The following is a 10172-nucleotide window of genomic DNA, read 5'->3' on the forward strand; positions in this document are numbered from 1 at the left end:
AGCAACAAAATCTTTGTTTTTATTTTTTTTTTTAATACTAGAAGAGACATTTTCTAAAATAAACATAGCTGCAGACAGGAATCTGGACAAGGTATGGTAGAATTACACAAGCAGACTGACTTACATCAAACTTACAGAACTGCTCCCAAGATGTGTACACACCCATTACGCTTGAAAGTGTTGGACATTGATCTCCATTTCAATTAAAACCACAGCCAGGGTCTAATTTCCCTTTCTTCACATTTTACATTTTCAAAACCAACTCAGCAAGTTCTCATCCACTCTCGCACCTGGGGAGAAAAAAGCCAAAAAGGCAAGAGAACCAGCCAAAGGGAAACAGGGGTGTTCCTGCGTTGCTAAATTACTTTGCTCCAATAGAGGGAAAAAAGGTTGACTTACCCCTAGGAGGTGTTGCCACTCCAGTTCTCGCTAACTTTACTTTTGTATGTTTAGGATGCTAAGCAGAGACTACTCCCTGACAGTGCAACATGCTGACATGGTCATGCTATCTAGTCCTTTGTTAGTGAAGATCTGACAGAACACTCTTTTTTAATATAGATGGATGTCTTCACATGTTCTTCTTGGCCATATAGTAGAGGGTCATCTGACCAACCATGCCCTTTTCAAGTTCTTAAGCTTGTTGTGAATCTCCTAAATTAAGTTTTTGAAACATTATTAGAAGAAAGACTCACACCATTTCTTTGCTTTTGTTGTTGTTTAATCAATTTCAGAATTTGCATTTTTTTAAACATACAAAGAAATAGGAAATAGCTAGAGACGGGTGCAGCCTTTTGTGTGTCTGTTCCATGTCTCCAAAATAGATATAAGCCAGATGTAGTTTGCAAGCTGAGCAATTACAGAATTGCTAGAGGAAATTCAAACCAGCGTATCAGCTTATTGCATTAATTATCTTTAGGTCAGCCTAGTATTAATGTAGTCAAAGCTTCTTTTAGTTTTGTTAATGTTAGGAAAAAGCTCAGCTGGCTTTCCCCTAATACATAGCAGAACCCTCTTCAAGGTACTCAGAGAGAATAAAGAGTCTTAATCTGAGTTTACCTGTATTTGCCAAAGATTATAATGCATCTCCACTTTATCAAAGCAGAATATGCTAAAGAGTGTCCATGAAACAAAGGTTTGGCTCTTGCACTTCCCAGCATCAAAGGTAAAATCTGGGCAAACTTTACATTATTGAATTAATTACCAATTAACAGAAATTTTTGATCATGGATCCAGGTATCAGAAAAAAAATAGATAACATAAACAATGAAATACTCAATTTTCCTCTCATTCCTCAGGCTCACCTATCCTCCTTAATTCTTAGTGTCAATTTCCCTTATTCTTGCTGCAGGATATACTCAGTCCACCCCAATTCCTGCAGTGGAGCAGTGGGTGGTCCTGGAAGTTGGATTGTGTTCATTAACAGCTGCTGCCTGTTGCTCTGTGCTCATTGGCTTCTTTCTTCTCCATGGTGCCTCTCACAAGTTTCCTTCAACTGTGCTGATGCTTTGTACTGGTTTTCCAGGATCACCTCCTCCAAACTCAAGAACTGCCCATTCTGAAGTGAAAGAAACGATGATAGGTCACAGGAGGCCTGAATGGATGAGCAAGAATATCCTGATCAGCCTCAAATACAAAAAGGATGCATAAAAGAAATCAAGGCAGGGAGGGGTGACACAGAGGGAACGCAAAGACATTGCTGTATTGTTCAGAGATGGGATTTGTGAAGCCAAAGCCTGGAGTTGCTTCTGGTGAGAGACATGAAGGCAGCAAAAAAAGGCTATGGAGAATGTGGACCTGCTGCTGAATAGGACAGCTGCCCTTTGCCAAAAGACACAAAAAAGTACATGGTGTTCAGGTCTTCTTCACTTTGGTCTTTACTGGAAAAATAGTCTCCAGGAATCCCAGACTCCTGAAATTAGTGGGAAAGTCTACTGCAAGGAAGACTTACCCTTGGAGGGTGAGGATCAAAGCAGGGAACTTCTAAACAAACTGGAAAAGCGTAACTCCACAGCACCTAATGAGATACACACATGAATGTTGAGGAAGCTCTGCAGAGTCACTGCAAGGGTATTTGCCCTTTACATATCTTAGTGATTAGGGAAGGTTTCTCATGATTTGACTTTAAAAGGACTTTTCAATTCTATCATCTCTCCATGTAACATATTCCTCCAGGGAAGTCTTCTCTGGCCTGGGTCTGGAAGAGCTTCCTTTACTGATTTTATTAATAAAATAGATAGATATAGATATAGATATAGATATAGATATAGATATAGATATAGATATAGATATAGATATAGATATATAAAGAAGAAGCTGATGGACTGGAGTCCCAGTGATCAGACTTCAATCAGGACCTGAGCTTCAATGCAGCTGTGGATTGTTGGAAGACTAAGAGTGTTGCCTGCTCTCTGTTGCATAATTGAACAGTGTGAACAACAGGCTTGCATTCTCTATAAAGAATTAGAGTATGAATTGTCTTTTCTTTCTCCAGAATAAATATGGTTTGAAAAGTCAGTAAACTGCCCAAGGCAGGCAGAAGCATTTGTCACTCCTTAACCCCTTTTGTAATTCTTATGAACTTTCCACCTCAATCATAGATGGAGGAAAAGGAATAAGCATTTACTTGGAAATTTGTGTAAACTTTTCAGTAAAAATATGTCAACTGATCATGAAAAGAATACATGCAATTAAAATAGTTAAGAACTGAGGAAAATCGCATTTGTTTCACATAAAATGAAATGAGCAAATGGGGCAGGAAGACAGTGCTTAACACTATAAGAATGCTATTATGACTGACTACCCACATTTAGAAGGGGTAAACATTGTACAGTGAGAAGAATTGCCTATAACTGCAAGCAATGTTATGACATTGAGCAATGCACAATGTTGGCCGCATATCTGGAAAACAACCCTCCTCATCAGAAAATCTGTAGAGCAGCAGATCTAACTCTACGTTAGTTTTTTCTAGGTGTTCCAGTGTCAGGCTAAGGAGAGTTTTGGGTGATGTACCATACCCAGGATATACTACTGGCAGAAGGATAATCATATTCTTCTTGTTCCTGAGGACTAGGAATGTCACCTGTTTATTGTCTGTATAGTTGGTCCCTGTCTCCTGATACTGCATGCATCTTCTTATAGAATTCCATTCAGCAAGCTGTGTCTTAAAACCATTTTGGTTCCTTGCTCCAGACACTTCACACTCTGCTAAAACTTTGCATAACTGCCAGTTCTTTCAGTTTCTAACCAAGGGTGATTCATAGCCATATTAAAAAAAAAAAATAAAAAAATCAAAAAAAATCAGTGCAACATGGTCTTTAAGCTCAGAGGGTTCCTTCCCCTGCTTTCCTTTACTCATCAGTGTACTTAGGGAGTGCAACCCATGCTTTCTTTCACTGTCCTTCTCAGCCTCTACCTTGCAAGACAGAACTCTCATCCCCTGGCTATTTCAGTCGTCCCCTCTGCATGTTTTCTTTAAATTAGTTTTGCTGAAGAAAATGTATTAGAAAATATATTTAACCAGAGGTTAAATTCCCAGTGATGGTTTGGACTCATCTCCAGACAATGCTGAAAATATCGTATCTGATAAATTTTAGGATGACGTGTGACTTGTTCAGAACTGGTCCTGTCTGTGTTTCCCAGTCATCCTCTGACCTTAATCTGCTGTATCATACACTCTATCCTAATTTCCAACAAATGAACCTCTAGTTTCCAATGGAAAATTTTACTACATACTTCTAGGTGTGTTACTCCTGCACTTTGCAGATTTAAATGCAGGACAGAGATCTAAATCACTTAACAATAGAAACCCTGCTGCTGCTGTATTTCTCTCCACCTTGAGAATGGTTAGCTCTTCCCTTTTTATGGACAAAAAGAATGACCTAAATAGAAATACAAAGCATTGCATGTTTGCATGACCTCACTCTAATCTTGTCTCTTTGGAAAGTACCCTACGCTTGACATGCATTCCAAGTATACGCTGCTTTGCAAACGTTCTTTCACTCCCTCTCACCAGAACTTATTTTAAGCCACTAGTTCATAAACAAAGGTCACAACCTTACTTATACACACAAGCTTTCCAGTATAATTGAAAGTGGGGTCATGACCCCAGAAGTGGGTCTTGACAGACAGATGTTCTGAGATTCAAAACCCCTTCTGACCTCTTTTAACACCAATAAAGTCTCTAGTTGTGTGAAGCACATCATGAATGCAATGGGAGAAGATGAACCTCCACTTATCATCACTTGAGCTGTTCTGATGGACTCTGAAGCTCTCAGCTTGAGCAATAGTCACATTGCTGGGCTCAAGACATAACTCCTAAGTGTTTGCCTAATGTGCAATCAAAAATGCAATTTTCTTTGTTCCCATACAGGGTGTTCTCTAGCAAGTGCAATGAAAATAATATAGGAAGCTCTTACTAATACACATGTACCTCATGAGTCTATTCTAGGCCTGTCTACTTAAGCTGCGAAATTATTCTGACATGCTGATAAAGTCTTTCCAGGCTTCCATTGGAATCATATGCATCATCCCTCTCAGATCAATTGCACTCAGTTATTCCTGTGTGCTGAAATAGTTTGGTTTAATTACAGAACTGTTCAAGCCCAGATGGTGTTCTGGAAGGAATTCAGGGGCAAACATAGCCATTTTCCATAGAACAGGGTCAGAAAAAAATAGATGCAAAGACCTGATGTTGCAAACATTAAGTAGGTCTAGGACTGGCACAAAATGAAGAAAATACCTTATAAGAGTGACTGTGACCAATGATGAAATGTGTGCCAGAGCACTCTGGTCCCACAGTTGTCTGGATAGTCAGTCACCCTTTCCCACTTATGAATCCAAGTCTCCCTTCCAAGGGCAAGAGATTCCCTTTCTCTCACTTCAGAAGATGGTTGGGAGGCAAGGGAATATATATATCCAGATCCTGGAGTTGAGAAGCTCCCTTGAGTAAGCCACTTCAGACAATGAAACTATGTCTGTGTTAGTAAATTACACAGTGCCCAGAATAATATTATGCACAGAAATGCAATTGTCTCTGCAGTTCCTGTTAGAGGGTTCCCAGGTATGCTTTAGGTCTCTGCCAGCCAGCACTCCCAAATAATTCCTAGATATGATCTGTGGTCTGAACATTCCCAGATCATTCTCAATGGGGACTTTGCATGCAAATCTTCTATTTTGCCATCTGAAAGAGCTTATTAGAATGGAGATAGACTATTCAATCCAGTAAGCTGGTTTAAACTATATATGTAGAGTGTTAAGTGTTCCATTAGCTTCATTAAAGTTATTTGTGATGTGTTATTGTGGTTAAGTTGTCAGGGTCCTTACTGTAGGACAATGAAGAGACTTTCTGAAACAATCCAAGCAAGAAGCAAGACTGTGAACCGCTTTCAGTGGACCTGAAGGAGGCAGAAACACTCACTTTGTTCTTTTTGCTGTTGTGTATCTGCTCATCATCAATCCTGTCTGGTCCAGGGCAGAGACACAGAGATGGCAGTGTTGCTTGGAGAAGGATATGCCAGCCAAAAGCATAAACTCTTGCTGGTGGTGGATCCTCTGTGACAAATGGCACCCACAGTACAGCTTAGCCCTTTCTCTATTCTGACTGGCAAAGGCAGTAACTATCATGTCCACTGGTCTCAGCCAGAAGTTTAGCAGACTAATGCTTCAACAATCTATACCCTAATAAGAAAGTTTCCATCACTGTGACTGAAGTCTCCACTTTAAGTGTCAACACTTCCTTTCATTCTATCATTTATTTTAGTTCTTTCTGGAACAATAGCTTATGCCCAATATACTTTCTTCCATCATGATGATACTACCTGGTTTTCCTTTTTCTCCTTATGAACCACTGACAGCCTTTTTTTCTTTTGATCCTGTATTCTCCTCTTTTAGTTTAGGTCCATTTTTTATCTCAGTGGTCCTTCTGAATTTAAAGTAGTTTTGTCACAGTTTCTAATTATTGTTCCAAATTTGCCAAAAGGAAACAAACATGCCTCCAGAAGAATAGTACTTAACATCTTTAAATGATTGTGCAAATGTCTACATTCAGGACTTAAAAATAAATCATCCTCTGCTCTGATACCGTTCAAGTCTGTGGCTCTGAGCCCAGGTGTTCTTTTGGTGTCCAAACATCAGAAGAGAGCAGGCAGGACTGTGCATCAGCAGCCAGGCTGCTGCCATTGCTGTATTTAAACTGCTCTAGACATTGGGCACTTTTGTTAGTATTTTTTCAGCACATATGTTCAGCTCTTGAACAATGGGAGTCTTTTGTATTTGTCTCTGAATTTATTAAAATCTAGATAACAGTGCATATTGTGTGCTGCCCCAGCCTTTTTCAGTCAAAATGACTGAAAAAACCCTCAGATGACACAAGTTTTCACTAAAACTTTTATCCCCTTTAAATTTAAAAAAAAAACAAAACAACTGGTAATGAATATTCATGAACCACTTGAGTACACACAGGTCTGGTGGCTATAGGTACACTTGTAATCATATGGAGAGCTCAAACAGTGGGTGACAAAGACAGCACACACCTCTGAGAAGGCCTGAATGAGTATGCAGTGGAATATGGAGATTGGGTCATATGAGGACTAGAACTCCAGGATTCTTCCTAGTGTATTTTACAAACCAGACCAGACTCCTAGGGAGATCAGCCACCTCTGCATGCCTCCCCAGCCTGCTTCCAGCTGCTGGTCACACCTGCCTCCCGGAGGCAGCACAGAACCCCAGCTCTACTGTGGCTTTCCAGGTGCACTCACTCCACAGCTTTGTATGAAGGACCCAAATATGGGAGTTGCTGGCAACCGACCAAAAAGTCTGCTTTGTAAGAAGGGAAAAGTTTAGGAAAGTTCTTTTTCCTTAGCCAGCCTGGAGACCCCATGAACTCTCCCCAATGCCCACAGAGCTGCCTGCACCACTAGCAAGGAGCAGCCAACTCAATTAGTCCCTTCTCTTTCAAAAGGGACACAGGCCCTTGAACCATGCCAGATGTGAGACACTGGGCCCTGTAAGAGCTGGAGCATAGACAGGTTCAAGAAGGCTTGCTTCCTTTTAATTACTTACAGTTATAAATCTGAGAGTATAAACTCTGCAAGGCTAAACAACATCTTCTCCCATGACTTATTAAAGTTGAATGGCATGCAGCCTTGTTCTTTTGCCATGCTGTTTCACAGAGCTCCGTCTCAGACTGGTTGGCGAAAACTCGCTTTAAGATGAAAAGCTTTTGGAAAGAGAACAGCACATTCTGAGCACACAAGTACTCTGAGGGAAGAAAGGCTTTCTCTTATTTTTGAAGATAAGCTCATTACAGATTGGGCTTGTGTTTTGTAAGTGATGTTGCAATGGCAACAAACTGGTTCCTTAATTGTCCTAGGTGGAACAGACTCACCTTCTCACATCTCCTGCATGCTCCTCTCCCTGCCCAGATACTCTGTTCCTCTTACCTTCCAACCCACTGAAAAAACTGCAGGCTGTGCATTTTCTCTTACTCGCCCTAGGAGAGTTGTGTTTGGCTGATGGCTCTGAACCATTTCTAGTCTCTCTCACTGAGTGTAAGGTGGTCTTCTGCTGAAGCAAATAAATAGAGCATGTTCTAGAAGCTGTTTGCGGCTGTGTCCTATATATCTGAAGCTGTGCTTATAATCTCTGCTTCCACCACTTTCTAGTAGTGAAGCATTCTGGTTCACAAAAAGCAAAATCATTAACAAAAATTCTGACCATATTCTGTTACCTGTCTGCTGGATTTCTTTCTTTTCCTGTAGGAGGATAACAGTTCTTGTCCTGTTCTCCAAGATCACCCCTCTTGCATCACAAGTCACAGCTTTAGTGTTTTCCCACTTCAGGTTAATCACTCTCCCTTCCCCAAACCACTTCTTAAAATCCACAGTCCTCATCTTCTTCAGACTTCTCAAGTTTGCCATTTATATCAAACCCTAGGGAAGAACGAGATCATGACAACTTCACAAGGATGTGTAAAGCTGAATCAAAACATCTTGGGGCCCCTTTAGAGAAATAGATACAAGTGACCATTATGTTAAACTCCTTGTTTTCCTGCTTCGCCTCAAAGGTGCAGTTTTGAGGGCTTGTCTGTTCCAGTATTTCTGCGTTGATCCCAACATGGACACTGGAAGCTTTTCTCCAGCAGTAGTATTTTCTATGAATTATTTCACCTTGTTCTGCTGTTTCCATGCAGAATGACAACGGTAACACTGTTATGGTCAACATTATATTTCTACCTACATAACTGCTACTTCTGTATCTTCCACTGAATGGAGGACAAGGGGGGGGGGTCTCTCCCCTTTTAAAGAGTAAATAAAAAAGAAAAAAGAAATTACAGAGTAATTTGTCTACTGTGTCTTCTTTCTCTCAGATAGAGGACTAGCTTTTTTTGAAAAAAACTCAAGTTGTTTCGGTCATTAAACTCACAAAGTATATGAGGAGCCAATTGCTTTTCTTTACCTTGGTGTCTGAGATGTAGCTTTTCAAAACTCTTCTTTTGGCTGCATCATCACAACTTTCACAAGACTGTGAAAATTAATGACAAAAATAAAGGGTATTATTAGGGGAAAACACTGACTGAGGTGTCAAAAGGAATATTAACTTTGGACCCAAAAGGGACATTGACTGTGACATCATAAGAAAACCATTCTTAAACATTGTGTTCCAAGTAGGAAAAATTAAAAAGTCTTGGCTTGAACTTATGGTAAATGCTGCCTTGCTGAAGCAATTTGCTTTTGTCCATGCTACTGTTAAATATGTGTATATATACTTGTTTATATAAATGTTCCCATGACAAAAAAAAAATCTTTCTTTTTATAATGACAAAGTGGTAGCATCATATTTCATTCCAGATTAAAATATTTTACATTATCCAGATCAAAGTAAAAATTTCAATAACAACTGACAAATTATTTCCTTCAGCTGGGTAGAAGAGAATGAGAAGAAAAACAAAAAAGGGAAGAAAAAAGCCACAGAGACAATTAAAAGTAGAAGAGGAGCAGGAGGCAGCCAAAGCAGAGCACAGATTTTATCAGATGGGCATACAGAGAAGCTGGCTGGCATGACAGTGCTTTAGGGGCTGGAGAGCAAAAACGATGCTGTGAACACTCTGCTTTGCTTTGATGTAGTGACTAGCCTCATACCTAAGATGAGAAAAGACACTGTGTACAAGTGCCACACCATTCTATGAGCACTTGACATATGACATTAATCATTTTTCCTCACTATAAGCAGCTTGCCAAGTATTGTTCTCTGTTCTGGGAGTTCATTCAGTGAGCCCTGCACTTACCTAATAGAGATTGAAAGCTGGCCTAGAGTTTCACTTTGAAGGTATTTTGCAGGAGCTTTCCTGTCATAATGCATTCATTTCGATAGGATTCAAAATCTTTACCTCTTTAAGAGCTACATGGGGACACAGGTATGTGGGGGTCACTCCATGCAGTTCAAGTGTCCTGCTTCCAACAGGCTCCATTTACCATCAGTCTGGGAAAAGATGGAAACCACCCAGACAACTGCATAAAGCTCTTGTGGTGGGAAATGCCTTCCTGGTTCCTGTGGAGATCAGCCTGTGCCCTGAAGCATGAGATTTGATTACCTTACTCCAGATCATAAAACTTTTAATGCTATTAGAAAGCCTTTAGGCTCTTAGACATTTTCTTGAAATACAGCTACTATGTCTAGCTTGATGACTCCCTATAGAACAGGCCATGTGCCTGGTATTTCCTTCTACTAATCATCAATCATTAATATCATCACATGAGCCCTGTACATGACCATATGCCCCTTCTCAAGGAGCAAAAGGTCACCTGGGCTTAGATTTCACCAGAAAAGAAAAGGTCAGTCTCAAATTCAGGGCTACTAGGACAACTTGCTTACAAGAAAGGTCTATTCCTCTACTCCCTACCAGCAGCAGTACTCACACAACGTTTGGAGAGCCCAGACCTTCCCTGTAGCAGGCACAGCCTCAGAGGAAGCACACATATATCAGCTGTGCAAAGTAGGTCATCAGCTTGACCATTAGCATTTTGCCCAGAGGCTCACTCTCAGCCTTGTGCTACACCTGCTGTTTGGCCCAGTGGTTTGGGTAAAAAACGCCCTGTGAAATAACCATGGTTTGGAGAACCTCAGATCTGAGCTATTCTGGGAGGAAAGGAAAAAGAATGAAAAGCAAAGTGAGG

The 10172-nt window shown here is 40.4% G+C and overlaps 1 long non-coding RNA gene across 4 annotated transcripts; it reads right to left on the bottom strand.

Annotated features, from left to right (window-relative positions):
• Window positions 1-721: 721 nt before the first annotated feature.
• Window positions 722-9942, bottom strand: LOC136287737 (uncharacterized). 4 transcript variants are annotated; one of them, XR_010720288.1, is made up of 6 exons: window positions 9915-9942; window positions 8455-8520; window positions 7727-7928; window positions 7060-7216; window positions 1949-2014; window positions 722-1555 (listed from the first exon to the last, which is right to left on the bottom strand). It is a non-coding gene; the product is annotated as an uncharacterized lncRNA (long non-coding RNA). The 4 variants fall into 4 exon arrangements; XR_010720289.1 differs by having other exon boundaries at window positions 722-1591; XR_010720291.1 differs by lacking the exon at window positions 1949-2014.
• Window positions 9943-10172: the final 230 nt, after the last annotated feature.

This window comes from Chamaea fasciata, unplaced genomic scaffold (assembly GCF_029207755.1).
Source record: "Chamaea fasciata isolate MVZ Bird 193981 ecotype frontalis unplaced genomic scaffold, bChaFas1.0.hap1 SCAF_3, whole genome shotgun sequence".
In the NCBI taxonomy this organism is placed as follows: domain Eukaryota; kingdom Metazoa; phylum Chordata; class Aves; order Passeriformes; family Sylviidae; genus Chamaea; species Chamaea fasciata.